The following is a 17074-nucleotide window of genomic DNA, read 5'->3' as shown; positions in this document are numbered from 1 at the left end:
ATTGGTGTTTCTTTCATACCAAATGTGCAGAACAAGATGAAAAGCACAAGAAAAAGGCAAGTCCAGGTATCTGACCTCCCACTCATGATAATCAGGTGACAAAATAGATAATGAATAATCCAGAGGAGTTCCCAAAAAGCTGTATAAAGACTACTGGTAAACATGGTGAATGAAATGATTGAACACTTGCACAAGACTCAGTGTGAGCATGGTAGGGAGCGAGAGGAGGCAAACCAAAGATTAATACAGGAATCTTGTGAGCATTAGGAAGCTACTTAAAAATTAATGCAGGAATTGCATAAGCATGTTGAGAAGAGTAAAAGAGAAATATAGGAAATGTGTGAGCATGCTGAGCACAGTCATAGAGAATTACAGGAATTGCGTGAACGTGATGAAACTAATCAAAGAATAATACAGGGATTGAGAGAGCAGGATGAGAATAGACAAAGATCAATAAAGACATTCATGGAATCCATAAATAGACAGCTGAAAAAATTGAGGTAGACCACAAATGGAATGCTGAATGGAGGCCAATAGAAAGAATGGGTGTCCAGGGAAACCATAACCAGTCAACTAAGTGATTTGAGAATAAACACTGAACATCAAATTAAGGAAGTAAAGTTCATTCAAGATCCAAAACAAAGCTCCAACAAAGAATTTGAAGCCATCCAAGCCAAACAATTAGAAGGAAAAGAAAGAAAAAACAAAGTAGAAAGTCTTTGTAGTAGTTTAGGCCATGCAGAAGATTAAATCTCGGGGATTGCAGACAGCCTAGATATTATAGAGAAAGAACATGCAAGTATCCAAGACAAATCTAATAAATATGATAGATCTATGTAACATTTGGAAGACACTATCAGAAATCATAATCTGAGGACAATGGGTGTAGAGGAGCACCTAGAAAAAGAAGTTAAAGGTCTAGGAAATTTATTTAGCAGAATCCTAGCAGAGAACTTCCCAAACATGCAAAAAGATATGCCTATTCAGATATAAGAAGCTTATAGAACCCCACATCGACCAGACCAGAGCAGGATATCCCACCAGTCAGATTATAATCTTCACAGGATCAATTCAGACCAAGGAAAGGATCCTTAAAGTTCTCAAGGAGAAAAGAACAATCACCTATAAACACAAACCAATTAGAATCACCCCAGATTTCTCAGCAGAGGCGATTAAAGCAAGAAGAGCTTGGAATGGGAGATGCATGCGGTAAAGACAAACAATTATCAATCAAGAATACCGAACTCAGCTAAACTCTCCTTCATAACCGAAGGTCAAATAAAAACTGTACATAGCAAAGAAAAATTGAAACAGTATATTTCCACAAATCCAGCCCTATAAAGGCATTAAAGTTATCCTACACATAAAAAAACATCAAAAACACAGTAAGAGCCAAGAAAAATCATCCAAGGGAATAAAATTAAAACTCAACACCAAAAGCCAACAAAGAAAGTCGTGTACAACATGGAGGCTGAACAACACACTGTTTCATCACCAGTGGGTCATGGAAGAGATTAGAAAGGAAATGCAAATGTTCATGATATTCAAAAATAATGAACATACAAATTACTAGCTTCTCTGGGACACAGCAAAGGCAGTACTCAGAGGCAAGTTTATAGCTCTGAGGTCCTACACCAACAAATTAGAGAGATCTGAAACCAACAATTTAATAAGACATCTGAACCTCCTTGAAAAAGAGCAGCAAGATAAACCCCAATCCAGTAGATGGAAAGAAGTAATTAAAATTACATCAGAAATAAATGAATTAGAGCCCCAAAACAACATTAAAAGAATAAACAAAACAAAGAGTTGGTTCTTCCAAAAAAAATAACAAAATTGACATTCTCTTAGCAAATTGTTTCAAAAAGAAGAGAATATACCAAATAAACGAACTCAGAGATGAGAAAGGGAATGAGAAGCAACCAAGATTCAGAACATTATAAGGGAATATTTCTCAAACATTTATGCTAATAAGTTTAAGAACCAGGAAGAAATGGACCTTTTCCTAGCCGTTTCCATGCCATTGTGTTTCCATGCTAAAACTCAACCAAGATGAGTTAAATCAAATTAACATGCCCATATCAAGCATAGCAATAGAATCAGCAATAAGAGACCTCCCAGCTAAGAAAAGCCCAGGACCAGATGGATTTACAGCAGAACTCTACAATGCCTTCAAAGCAGAGCTCACACCAATACTCCTCCAACTCTTCAATGAAATTGAAAGGGAAAGTTCACTACCAAATTCATTCTATGAAGCCATCATAACCCTCATCCCAAAACCAAGCGGGGACTCATCAAAGAAAGAATTATAGACCCATTACTTTGATGAACATTGATGAAAAACGTCTCAAAAAAATTTTGGCCAAATGACTTTGACAATTCCTCCAAAAACTCATACAGGATTTTTTTCCGGGATACAAATCTGGTTCGATATTTGCAGATCAATTAATATAATTCATCACATCAACAAGAACAAGAATAAGAACATGGTTATCTCAATAGATGCATAAAAAGCCTTTGACAAGATCCAACACTCCTTTATGATGAAGGCTCTGGAAAACCTATGAATCCAGGGAACATTCCTCAATATGATAAAGCCTGTGTATGACAAACCTACAGACATCATTATACTTAATAGTGGAAAAATAATGCCATTTCCTCTTAACTCAGGAATAAGACAAGGATGCCCAATCTCTCCACTTCTAGTCAATTTACTATTCGAATGCCTAGCTACAGCAATAAGACGGGATGCAAACATAAAAGGATCCAAATATGAAAAGATGATATAAAACTCTCCCTATTTGCAGATGACATGATGTTGTATTTAAATAATTCCACCGACTCAACTCTGAAATTATTCATGCTGATTCAAAGCATTGACAAAGAAGCAGGGGAAAAACTAACTCTCAAAAATCAATGGCTTTTCTGTATGCCAACAATGAGAAAAGCATGGCTGAAATCAGGAAAGCAACTCCATTTATAATAGCCCCACAAAAAATAAAATACCTAGGAATTATTAAAAAAAAGTGAAGGATCTTTATGATGAAAACTTTAAAAGCCTGAAAAAGGAAATCAAAACAGAAGTTGCAAAGTGGAAAAACTTCCCATGCTCCTGGATTAGAAGAATCAACATCGTGAAAATGAAAATACTCCCCTAGGCTATCTAAAAATTCAATGCAATACATATCAATATTACAAACTCATTCCTCAAGAAAATAGAAGAGGCAATCCAAAAATTCATATGGAACAATAAAAGACCCGGGAGATCAAAAATCTTCCTTAACAGAAAGAACAGTGCTGCAGGAATATCAATACCAAATTTCAAACTCTACTACAAAGCCATAGTAATAAAAACAGCCTGGAATTGGCACAAGAACAGACCTCAGGACTAATGGAATAGAATTGAAATACCAGAAATGAACCAACAGACCTATAGCCACCTAATCTTCGATAACGGAGCTAGAAAACTAGAATGGAAGAAAGACAGCCTCTTCAGTAAATGGTGCTGACAAAATTGGTTAATCAATTGTAGAAAAGTAAACCTAGATCCAAATATATCACACTGCACAAGAATCAAATCCAAAGGGATGAAAGACCTCAGAGTCAAAGCAGACACCCTGAAAACTTTGCAGGACAAAGTAGGAGATAACCTATGTCTCCTTGACACAGGACAAAGTTTTCTTAATAGAGACCTGGAAACACATCAAATCGAAGAAAGGTTGGACAAATGGAATTGCATGAAATTGCAGAGCTTCTGCATGGCAAAGGACAAAACTAACAAGATCAATAGAAAGCCCATGGATTGGGAGAAGATCTTCACTAGCCATACAACAGATAAGGGTCTCATATCTAAAATATACCCGGAACTCAAAAAGTTAAATCCCCCAACAACAAATCCTCAAAGAAACAACTGCCCAATAAATAACTGGGCTAAAGACTAAAAAGAAACCTCTCTGAAGAGCAAAGAAGGATGGCCAATAGACACAGGAAAAAATGCTCAACCTCCCTAGCAATAAAAGAAATGCAAATCTAAACTACACTGAAATACAACCTTACCCCAGTTAGAATGTCTATAATGTAGAACCGTACTATAACAGAAGCTGGACGGGATGTTGGTGGGACTGTAATGTTGTATAACCACGTTGGAAAGTATTGTGGAGGTTCCTCCAAAGACTCCACATAGAGTTCCCCCGTGACATAGCAATCCCACTTTTGGGCTTTTATCCAAATGATCATAAAAAAGGACAATACTAAATCTATCAGCATAACTATGTTTATTGCAGCATTATTTACCGTAGCTCAGATATGGAACCAACCCAGATGCCCCTCAGTAGATGAATGGATCAAGAAAATATGGTATATATATATATATACACAAATGTATTCTATGCCTTCATCAGAAAAAATGGCATTGAACCGTTTGTTAGGAAATGGTAAGCCATGGAAAAAACTGTATTAAGTGAAGTAATACATGCCCAAAGAAACATAGGTTCCATGGTTTCCTTTATTGCAATAACTAATATATGTCGGAGATAAACACAAACTGTCAGACAAGTTGATGTTAGGTGAAATGAACACCAAGATAAGGACTCAAATGGTTTTTCTTTCTTGCTATTGTTTCTAGCATATTTACCAGATGATTTCTTTGTTGCTTTGTATGTCCCTCCCCCATGGTTTAACCTCTATTTTCACTGTATTTGATGTTGATATAATTTGGGTGGGGGAACAGAAAAACAAATTGGGATACAGGTGGACCCATTGCAACAATGACATGTACAATACTATATGTCGAAAATCGAAAATTACAACTTGGCGAGGGGGGCGGTTTAGGGGGGCATAAAGGGAGATGGGATGAGTTGGAAAGGGGAAACAAGGGAGGAGGCAACAATGCTTGATAAGAAATGTACTCATTACTTTCTTCATGTAATTTTAAAACCCTCTGTATGTTCACATTAAAAAATCATGAAATAATAAAGTAAAAATTCATGCCAATTTTTTGTCTGTCGTGTGGCTTGAATGCTGGGCCTGGGCACTGTCCCTCAGCTCTTCAGCTCAGGGATAGCACTATACCACTTGAGCCACAGTGCCGTTTCTAGTTTTCAAGAGATATATTGGAGATAAGTGTCTCACAGACTTTCTTGCCCAGACTGGCTTTGAACCACGATCCTCAGACCTCAGACTTTTGGGTAGCTAGGATTACAAGTCTTGAGCCACCAAAGCCCAGATTCAAGACAATTTTTAAAAAGCAAGCTTATGGAAACTTCTGGCTTTTTCTAATAAACAATATTATATTTTCAGCATTAGTTTATAAGTTATTTTTAGATATAACTTGGAATTTTTTAATAGAATCAAATATAAGTTTTATTATTACTCAGTATCTCACAAAATCCACTGTAATTTACTTTCCCCAAAGTCAATTGTTACATACTCTATTACTCATTATTATTATTACACTCTATATTACATATAATGTTAAGTGAAAATAATTTGTACCATTTCATATAAATTAGTAGATGCTACTTTAGCATTATAAATTCACATCTGTGATTTTAAATGAAGGAAAGAAGATTTTTGAGTTAAAATGAAATATGAATGTGTAATGTGTCCCAATTAAACCAAAAATTCTGAGTTTATACAGACAAAAATACTTTCTTTCCACTAAAGACTTTGAAGTAATACCATTGGAAATAGTAAGGCAAGAGGAGGAAGAATTAAAATCACGTCAAACAATGTCTGTTATTCTGCTACCACCTCCATTATGAAGACCTGCCCATTCCTAGATGTCACAAAATTTCAAGTGTCTCTTTTAAAATTCTATTTGGAAAAGTTCTAAATCACTGATTCTTTTTGCAATTTCTGACATATGAAACAAAACATTGACACAAAACAATTGAAATAAAATGCGCACATATATTGAAGTCACTACAACTGGAAAAACAACGAAGAAATGAGAACTCCCCCTGGAATATAAACATGTTTTGCCCATTTGTTTAAGCTCAAAAACCTCAAATATATATTACCTTGGAGTAGAGCCTTAAAGATAACTGTGTCTCATAAATACAGTTGTGTTAATTTGTAATTAAATTCTTCTAGAAGAACCTAATAGAGCAAATCCCTTGAATGGATCAAATTGTTTAAAACAAATGTGACTTTATGCGGAGTGAGATCTGCACATATTTAAAAGAATAAAATAACAGAATCATAACATACTTAAAAAAAATCAGAAATGTAATGAATAAGTCCAATAGCATCCATACTGAGAACTAATGCCTACTGGTATAACAAGAAAAAATATGCAAATAATAGAATCTGAGCAGTGTACATGAGTGTCCATAATTTTAAACTACTCCAAATTACACATTGTAGAAGACTGAATGTGGCTTATCTAAGGGAAAACATCAACACATGACATAAATGAAATTAAAAATCTCATGAAAAGAGAGAAAGAGTTTCTGGAAAATAATAGTTTAACAAATGGTGGTCAAAATATTTCTAGTACTGACAAAATTACATACCTATTTATTTAGATCCAAAAAAGAAACCAAGTTTCTCGAGCTGATTTGAAACTTTGGCAAAGTAGAAAGATACATCTCTAACATTATTATGGATGTTGACTCTGGCATGGAATTAATTTCCTCTTTGATCTGACAAATGAATATATGAAAGAACATAACTTCTCTAACTAAATATCAAGACCTAACTAAACATATCACCAGAAAAGTCACCATGTAAGCCGTATTGCAACTGGGGTAAAAGAAAAAACAGTCATAGTGATTCTGTATTTATTGTAAATGTTGATGTTTTTCATAAATTATTTCATTTAGTTTGCCTTTTCAAAACATTGTGTTACATGATGTATATCTTGGTAACTAATTTTGGATGCCTCCTTAAATTTTGTTCTGAGTATAATGTCTCTCTTCAGTTCCTAACCCATGAAATGATGTTGATTCCAAAAACATTCTAATAACCACTGTTTATAATACACAAAATCTCACAAGCATGACACCAGTAAGCATTGGTTATCATTTTGATATCAGGGTCTCATGACTTATAAGGCCTATCTGCATGAGTATCATTGTACCGAGACTCCTCAGCTTAAATTTAGCCAATGTTAAAATATGGTTATAACTTTATTTGTCACCCATCAGAGATTAAATCTGAGTTAAAGCCTAAGGAAAACAATAAAGTAAGAATTTAGCTCTTCTGGATATAAAGTAAGCAAAATGCAGCATAGAGTAACTCACTGGTTTAAAGTCAACGTATTTCACCAAAACATTCTAAGAATTACCTTACAATGTGTATTATTCTCATGAAGGGAATAGGGAATGTGAGAAGAGGACTAACCAAGAATTGTCTTCAAATATATATAATGTGGATTTATCTCTAAATTTCACTATAAACATTTCTTATAAAAACTGAATAAACCAAACTACATTCAGAAAATGAGATACAACAGTTAACTAAAGAATGTCCTGGCAGAAAAAATGGCATCTCTTTATTATGTGAGGCCCAATTCTTAGGTATTATGTCTCCAGTTACTGAATGTGATTGTTTAAATGCTTCATAAAGTTTTAATTAAAATCCATCAGTGTACTATAATATAAATGTGGATAATTTTATCCTAGAATTATTCATGAACTGCCCATTCAATCAAGACATACATCAAATTCATTTGGTATTCATATGGATAGGAATGAGTTTCTTAGGATCTCCTGCCATTTGGAGGTGGCAGGATCAGGATTCGAACTGTGGGCTTCAGCTCCCACTACTTCAAACCGAGGATTGGGAACTCACCTGTATGTCCAAGAACATCAGCAAGACCAATGATTTGGCAGACACCAGTGGCTTTTAGCAGTCCTTCTTGATACTTACAAGGCTGTGATAGGAAGATCATGGTTGAAGTCACCCTAGGGAGGAAAGTCCTTGAGAGCCCTGTCCAACTTCAGGGCTAACAAAGCCAGAAGTATAGCCATATGGCTCCAGTGTTAGAGGGCTATCCTTAAGTAAAATCAGCTCATGGACTGTGCCCAGATCCTGAGTTCAAGGTCCAGGAGTGGCAACACACAGACATACACAACAATCTGTGCAGCCATCCACTTAAAGCAGGTCACCCTCCACAGCCTTTATTTACATTTTATTTTGAGGCCAACCCAGGAAGAATCACAAACCAGGCAAGGGAAGAGAAGATCAGGTTTCTTAGATGTAACCGGTATTCAGAAAATTAAATTTGGGGACGTAAAATGGTAGCATAGGTAAAAACTAACATTAAGAAAAAGATAAAGGAGCTGATAATGTGGATTAGTAGGAAAATGCTTGCCTAGCATGCAAGAAGCCTGGGTTCAATTCCTCAGTAGCACATTAAAGAAAAAAACAGAATTGGTGCTGTGGCTTAAGTGGTAGAGTGCTAGAAACAGTGCCAGGCCTTGCGTTCAACCCAAGAATTGGCAAAGAAATAGCTACTTAGGTAGGTAGATAGACAGCTAGCTAGCTAGCTAGCTAGATAGATAGATAGATAGAAATATGATAGATGACTTGGATGACAAGAGGAAAATAAGGAAGACTTCCCAGTCATTAGGCCTTCTGCAGTGTGCCACGACACCAACATGGCCTTCACACAGCCAGAGATCAGGAAGACTTTCTCTTTCCACTTCTCAGGCAGCCGAGGGCCCCAGAGTCAAGAGGGCAGAGCGAGGTTCTAACTGAGGTGCTTTGAGACAGAAGAGAAAAGGCCTTGCCTTTCCTTGGACTGGGGATTTGCATTAATGATGTGGATAATGAAGGAAGGAGAATGGACTGGCAGAGGTAGAAGGAAGGCCTTCAAATCTGACAGATGGAGAGTCAAAGACCCACTCCCTAAGACCAAAGAGCATGGTTTTTCTATTCTTTTCCTCTAGCCCAATAAATTGGCTCTCTATTGTTAACTTAAATATAGTCTGAGGCTCCCTTGACCTGAGGGAGGAAGGTTAATTAGTCATTGTTTGAAGAGGCTGAGAAAAGCATGACCCTTGTGTAACTCTGACAAATGTTTCATTTTTCCCCTCATTGATGGCCATGCCTGGAATGTTGAGTGTGTTCATTCTGCCTCCTAACCCTGCATCCTTTTTCTCTTCACCTAGCCTGGCTTTTGTAACTGCTTTCTGCATTCAAATATTGTTACATTGGAGTTCTTCCTGCAAACAGGACTAGTGCTTGGATGCTGAGAACTTCATTTGAACCCAGGATGGGTCAATAATGTTTCTTTCCTGCTTCTATATCTGAAGAACTCTAAGAACATTTAGCGTGCGAGTAACTTCTCATCACCAAGGGAAACACAGGAAGCTCTTGAACATCTGATCTTTCAGAAGTGGAATTCAGAGTATCAGACTTTCCTACCCTAGCTGACTTCAACCTGTGATCCTCAGACCTCAGCCTCCTGAGCTAGGGTGACAGGCATGAGCTACTGGTGCTCTGCTAGGTTCAGAACTGTAATTACATTGGCATTACAAGTCAACTGCTTATCACAAAGGGCTTGGGAAGCATATTAAGCCTTTCAACAATGGACCTTTCAGAACCCTGTAGGACACAAGGTTATAATGCTAGAGTCTGAGAGGCTGTGTATATGGATGGCTACATTTGAACCTTGAGCTCTGACTCCAATTCTGGTGTACATGAGCATTCATTTTCCAGAGAATGTTATCCTAATTAGCAAATAGCAAAAGTACTTTGCTTAACCCTCACTTTTTTTCCACTTTTGTGTCTCAAACACAAGCCTGGGCACTGTCTCTGAGCCCTTCAGCTCAAGGCGAACTCTCTACCACTTGCCCCACAGCACCAAATGTGGTCTTTTTGTGGTTCAGTGGAGATAAGAGTCTAACAGGTTTTCCTTGCCGAGGCAGTCTTTAAACTGTGGCCTTCAGATCTCAGCCTCCTGAGAAGTCATAGTTCCAGTTGTGAGCCACAGGCATTTGGCCTATTGTTTTTGACAGTCCCGGCGCTTGATCTTAGGCCCTGGGTACTGTTTCTGAGCTCCTTTTTCTCAAGCATAGGGCAGTGCCACGTGAGCCACTCTGATTATGTGGCACTGAGGATTCAAACCCTAGCATTCATGCATGCTGAGCCAGCTCTCTACCACTAAGCCACACTTGCCTATCCCCAAGAAAAGGCTTCTGAGTAAAAATCATCTAAAGAAATTCCTATAGGAAGGTTCCAAAGATAAAGAACACAAAGCTCATACTTGGGAGAGACTCTAAACATGTGAAGACTGTGACAAATGCCTCCATTTAATTATGTATCATGTTTCAACACTTAATAAAATATTAATGAAAAATGAGTCAATGTCCTAAATTATTGTGTATAAATTTATAATAGAAGTACAACATGTACTAAATATTATGTGTATAATAATACTAAATGCAATATACAATAAATAAATGAATCAAGTAAAAAATAAAATAAAAAAATCAAAAATAAAAATCATAATATGTAATACATGTACATATGTAAATATATATCATGTATTACCCATATATAGAAATATTTTTTCCATTGCAGGGCCTTCATTCAGACCCTTGTAACTCTAGCCTGGATATCATTTCCTCAAGGACAGAAAGCTTTACCTTCACCCATGGTGCAAAAGAGTTACCTGGATGGTGAGATCAAATCCCAACAATGATGGAAATACTGGCCCCAGTTCCAAGATAGTGACAATTTTTAAAATGGAAGCAGTTATGCTTATTCAGTGACATACTGAACTTTAAAAAAAAACAGTGTAGAATTTTGTATATCTATTTAGTCATCTTTCTCTTACCCCCAAAATGCTTCTTTTGAGCACTACTTTTTTTCATTTTTTGTTGTAAAAATGTTGTACAGACAGGTTACAGTTAAATGAGCATGATAATGAATGCATGTCCTATTGAGCATTGTTGCCTCCTACTTTGTTTTCCCCCTACCATCCCTTCCCTCCCATCTCCACAACTACTCTCACTGCTGAGCTCAGTGACTTAATTTTTATTTTTGGATTTGTATGGGGTTTGAACTCAAGTAGTGGCAACTCTGCACTTTTCCTCACATTGCTACATATTTACCAAGACCCTGAGTTCAAATCCCAGGCTAGGAAAGAAAACTGGTAGAAATTCCAAACCAGGGAGCTTTATTTCTTTTTTAATTTAAATATTTTTTAATTTATTATTTATTTTGCCGACATGGGGCTTGAACTCAGGTAGTGGCAACTCTGCCTCAGCTTCAATTGCCCTGTGGTGGGGTGTACCCTCGGACCCATAGACAATCCAGGGATCCTAGGTCCAGAGGGCTTGCAGGAAGAAAAATAAGTAACATAGCATAAAAAGTGGTGAGCTGCAGAGGACTGGATGTTTTACCTTTTTTATTTGCAGGGTGACCATCCTGGGTCTGAATTATATGGATGCAAAGTGGACCTGACCTGCCATATCTGAACGTTGGCGTGCTATCAGAGAATCCATAGGCCAATCTGTGAACATAGGCCCTGGGTTCAAAGACCGGTCCTGACACCTACAAATGGCAGGAGATCACAAAAGACTCATTCCTATGCATAGGAATACCAATTGAGAGTAGTTCATGCTTTGGTCTAGTCTAAAATTGGATGCAATAATCCCAGGATGCTGATTGATCTTAATTAATAGATTATTATGCATGAAAAGGATAATATTCCTTCAATGGTGGTATAATAAATGCCTAAGAGTTGGTAGGAACATAGTAAGTGTCCTTCAATCATAGATAGATGGCACTGGTGCTCTTTACTAATACATATTTATTTGTACACCACCCTCTGCCTATCCGTGTATCACTGTTTTGGCCAAAACTGAGACTGGTTCTCAGCACCTGGGAACCACCTGACAGCTTCATTGATTAGAGGCTGCCGTGCTCACACTCATCCATTCATGAATTGGGCTTGCTAAACCCTGAGATCATATCCCAGCACTGCCAAAAATTTAATCTTGGAGTAAGAAGCCAAGTGTGACACATGTTTTCCTTTTCTGGGAGAGTCCTCGGTGTCAGGCATGGTGGAGAACGTATAGACAAATCTGGATGCTGTGATAGGATGTAAACAATGTAATAAATGTTAGAGGGGTCATCAGAGTCAATAAAATAAACGGTAAATAATTGAATAAAACAAGAAATAAAATGAATAACTACACCCAACAAAATATGTAATATCTGTATGGAAATATAAATCCTATCTTTAAAATGGATATAAGGAGTATATTTTCAGGACTGAGGCTTGAATTCAGGCCTGGGGAACAGGCCTGACTTTCTTGTCTTCAAGCATAGTCAGATTCCCTTCCATCACAGTGTTGCATATTTACCCAGACCTTGAGTTCAAATCCCAGGCCTGGCAGAAAAAAATGGCATGAATTGCAAACTAGGAAGCTAAATATGTTTTTTTAATTGCAGGCTATTGGAGAAGACATAGTCCCACGCGGCAACATAGGCCTACAGTTCGAATACCAGTCATGCCTCTTCCGGATGGTGGGAGATCCTAAGAGGTTTGTATCCATCCACAGGAATAATTATGGAATGTTATCAATGTCACAGTTGAATGAGATGCTCATCAATGATACTTGTATACAATTAGACATCATGATTTCAGTCGGTTGATTGATTTTATTTAATATCTTATGAAGCATTAAAAGAATATTATTTCTCACAGGGACACAAAATTTCAGGACACTGATTTACTTAATCGTTTATTAAAGAAGAAAATAATAACATAAATTGCATGGAGGTATAATAAATACCCAAGAATTTGTAGGAATGTAGTCTATATAAATGAACAATGGATAGACATCTCTGGCACTCTATAAAGATATATATTTATTAGCACACTACAATCTGCGTGTCAATCTGTACTTGTTGTGTCAACCCCTTGTTCTTGATCTCAGCTCTTGGGAACTGCCTATCAGCTCAATTTGCCCCAGGATGGCATACTGACACACACCCTTTCATGAATTTATCCTTGTAGGCTGTGAGTTCAGATGCCAGCACGCCCAAACAATGAATCATGGAGTAAGAAACTGATGGTGACAAATGTTTTCCTTTTCTATGAAAACCCTGGGTGTCAGGTATAAGTAGAATACATACACAGACCTATATCCTATTTAATCAATGTAATCAATGTTCTATGTGCCATATTAGTCAATTAAATAGTCAATACATGTGGGATCTTCGTCCGCCCTAAGAAAGATGGATAGGGTCCACAGAAATATAATTATGCTTGCTCACCGTTCCCCCCCACCCCCTTAGCCCGGGAGACATTCAGATAAAGCGGGGAGTCAAGTAAAGCAAGAACTCGTTTATTACCTCACAGAAAGCATCTTTTAAGGGGAAAAATTGCATAGCATGGAAGGGGAGGGAAAGGAACCAACCAATAACTGTAAAGGTCACACCCTATCATGCGCCTAAGCTTTATTCAATCAGATTTTAAGGTAAACAACTCAGGCTCTCACCACTCAACTTCCTCTCACCGCCATCTTTTCTGCCCATGTGCCCCACAAATACATGAATCAAACAAAAAATAAAATGAATAACTACACTGAATGCAATATGGAGTCTACATATGAATGTAAATATAAATCATATATTTAAAATGTACACAAATAGGATGTATTCTAGTGCTAGGGATTGATTTCAGACCTAAGGAACAGACATGAATTTCTTGACTTCAAGAATTCTAGCTTCCCCTTTCCATACAGTGCAACAGAGTTACCCAGACCATGAGTTCCAATCCCAGTCCTGGCAGAAAAAATGGCACCTTTATACTATGTGACACCCAATTCTTAGGTATTTCATTATGCCTCCAGTTAATGAATGTGATTGTTTAAATACTTCATAAAGTATTTATTAAAATCGATCAGTGTCCTCTAATATAATTGTGTATAATTTTATCCTAGAATTATTTAAGAACTGTCCATTCAATCATAACATACATCACGTTCCACTGGTATTCATATAGATAGGAATGATTTTCTAAGGATGTCCTTCCATTTGGAGGTGGCAGGACCAGGATTCGAACTGTGGGCTCCAGCTCCCACCACTTAAACCTAAGGATAGGAACTCACTGGTCTGTCCAAGAACAGAAAGACCAATGATTAGATAGGCACCAGTGGCTCTCAGCAGTCCTCATTGATACTTACAAGGCTGTGATAGGAGGATCATGGTCAAAGTCACCCTAGGCAGGAAAGTCCTTGAGACCCCTGTCCAACTTCAGTGCCAACAAGACCAGAAGTAGAGCCGTGTGGCTCCAGTGGTAGAGGGCTTACCTTGATCAAAAGCAGCTCACAGACTGCGCAAATCCTAAGTTCAAGATCTGGGACTCGCAACAAACAGACATACACAATAATCTGTGCAGCCACCCTCTTGTCCCCAGGTCACCCTCTTGTCCTCAACTGAATTGGAGAGAGTTTCCTGGGAAAAGGGCTGGGGGAGCCGCTGTCATCTTGACTCCACCCATTCTGCCTGCATCACAGGATTCGGACTACACCCCCATGGTTTTATGGTTCTTTCTGAGCAACAATTTTGGCCACACCCATATTAAATGCTGTCCAGCACCAGGATTCCCTCTATTGGTTGACACCACCACCAGCAGTTGAGGAAGGTAGAGGTGACTGAGTGGTGAGTAAGAGCTCGAATCCACTTTGGAGTAGAATTGAAATTGACGTCCTAGTCAGTGAGTGGGAGAATAGAGGATTTCCCAGAGCCTGGGAATGTGGCCAGCCCATCTTTCCCATCCCAGCGCTCAGATATCTGAAACAACAAGACTCCGTGAGAGCTGTGCGCAAGAAACTACTGCCAGAAAACCGGCAGAAGAATCCTCCCATCAGACCCGCAACATTCAAGAAAAAAAAAGAACACAAAAAAAGGAGGGGTCTTCAAGACAAACACCAGTGGGTCCAGCCAAAGGTGATGCTGACCTCGGGCCTCCCTTGCCTTTGGACACAGTCACAGCCACCAGGGTCCAGAGTGTCACGGGTCCCTATACCACCAAGGATCTTTAGAGGTGCTACCAACATATGGTGCCTGCCCTGGACCACAACAAAAGAAGAAACCAGGCACGCTGTGCCAAGATCCAACCACTGAAGCTGGAAAAGCCAGACCTGAAGGATCGACAGGAGAAAGAGAAGATGAAGATAACCCAGGAGCACAAAGCATCAAAAACAGAGCTAGACATCCACAAACCACCCATACAGAGGTTGGTTTCAGCAGAAAGCAATTTACAACTTGCACTGGGATAGTGAAGCAGGAGGCCAATGACAGAGAAATGGAGCAAGAAGTTCTCACCAGCCACCTGCAGGCCACAGAGTGTAACGTGTTGGAGCTGGAGATGGCAGTCACTGCTTCTCAGAAGGAGACTGAAATGTTCTTCGAACAGCTGAATGATGTGACACTTCAGCTCGAGGAAAAGACTAGAAGCTTCAATGACATGGAGCAAGTGAACACAGAGTTGCAGGAGAAGCTGGAAGCGATCTGGACAAAGAAGGGCAACAGGACAAACAGAATCTGCAAGTTTCAACAAGTGCTGGTGGGGTGTGAGGTAAAGAGACTACTGGAAAACCTGAGCTGGATGGTGACCTCCGCAATTCTGGAAAGAGATACCTTGATGGAGAACCTGAGCATTGAGAGGTCCACATGGAAGGAGGAGGCTCAGTGGCTGACCAAGCAGGTGAAACAACTGACAGAGGAGAAAGAGCAAAGGGCAAGACAGGTGCTGGCCCTAGTGAATGAGCTGGAGGAACTGAGAAGAACGATGGCAGAGCCTCGGCCCTCCGCAGGACCATCTCTGGGTGAGTGGCAGTTGGAGGCCCTGGCCTACTGCATGCAGATCGAGTTGAAAAACCTGGAGGAACAACTTCACATCCAGGTCCAGGAAAACCAGAGGCTCGGTCTCCAGAATGTGGAGCAGCAGGAGCAAATATGGAGACTGGATGAGAAGGCCAAGGATTGGTAGTAGATCCCCGAGACCCCATGATGCACATGTGTGTGTGACCCATAGATAGAGCTTGCCCTGCTGTGGGATACTCTCCACAATGTGACCTTTGAGAAGGAGGAGCTCACCAGCATTCTGGAGCTCAGAGCCACTTGTGAGCAACACATTGCCTCCAATGAGCAGCTGAAGTCCAAGAAGGAGGCCCTGCAGCAGAACTTGCAGAGGCAGACCCAGCTGCTAGAGCAGCTGAAGCAAGTGCAGGGCCCGACCAACTGGGGGAACCAGGTGGTGCCCCCAAAGTGGCAGGATACTCCCAAATGCCTAGAAGTGACCAGACCACAGGAGGAACGCCTGCAGGCCCAGCTGAGCTTCCTAGCTTTCACTGGGGAGGGGAAGGTGTGAGGCCTGGAGAAGCAAAAGTTGAGGAGGTGACTCCTCCACAAAGTGATCATTGCAGAGGATGGAGACATGCCCCAGACCTACAAGGATGTGGCTCGGCAAGTGCTCTCAGAGGCTGAGATCCACAGGGGGAAACTCCTGCTGCAGTAGCAGTGACCCCAGTGCAGTTGCATGGCCAACCCGGCAGCTCAGTGTCAGACAGAGATGGAGGCACAGGCACTCCCGCCCTGTGAGCTGCCACCACAGCAAGCTTGGTGATGGAAATTGGGAGACGTGGGTGTCTGAGAAGAAAATCTGCTTTGTCCACAATTTGTATGATGAGGTGGACATCCATAGTCCAGCAGATGAGCTCCACAATCAATGAGGCCTCTTGTTGGCACACATCCACACTGTCAAGGAGTCCCTTGTGGCATGTAAGGACCAAATGTTCGTCCTGGATAACCTTTGTCAAGAGAAAGCCAAGCGTGTGTGCTGGCTCTCCCAGGAGAAGATGGAGAAGAAGAGAGATCTGCAGGAGCTGCTGTTACTCCTCGCAGGGGAAAGAGTGGACAGCGGGCTCCAGACGCCAGCTCAGGCTGAGTCCATCTCCGCCGCCCCCACTGCTCCAGATGCCTCAGGCTCCGGGATGGGCAAAATGAATGAGGAGCACAAAGGTTTTGAAGAATTGCAACTTCAAGACAACTTGAACACTGCCAGAGTAGTGGTCGGGGTTGACGACCTCGTAGATGACTCCCCCAC

Source organism: Dipodomys merriami, unplaced genomic scaffold (genome assembly GCF_024711535.1).
Source record: "Dipodomys merriami isolate MVZ:Mamm:240054 unplaced genomic scaffold, mDipMer1.0.p SCAF_260, whole genome shotgun sequence".
In the NCBI taxonomy this organism is placed as follows: Eukaryota; Metazoa; Chordata; class Mammalia; order Rodentia; family Heteromyidae; genus Dipodomys; species Dipodomys merriami.
Note: the sequence above shows the minus strand (reverse complement) of the source record.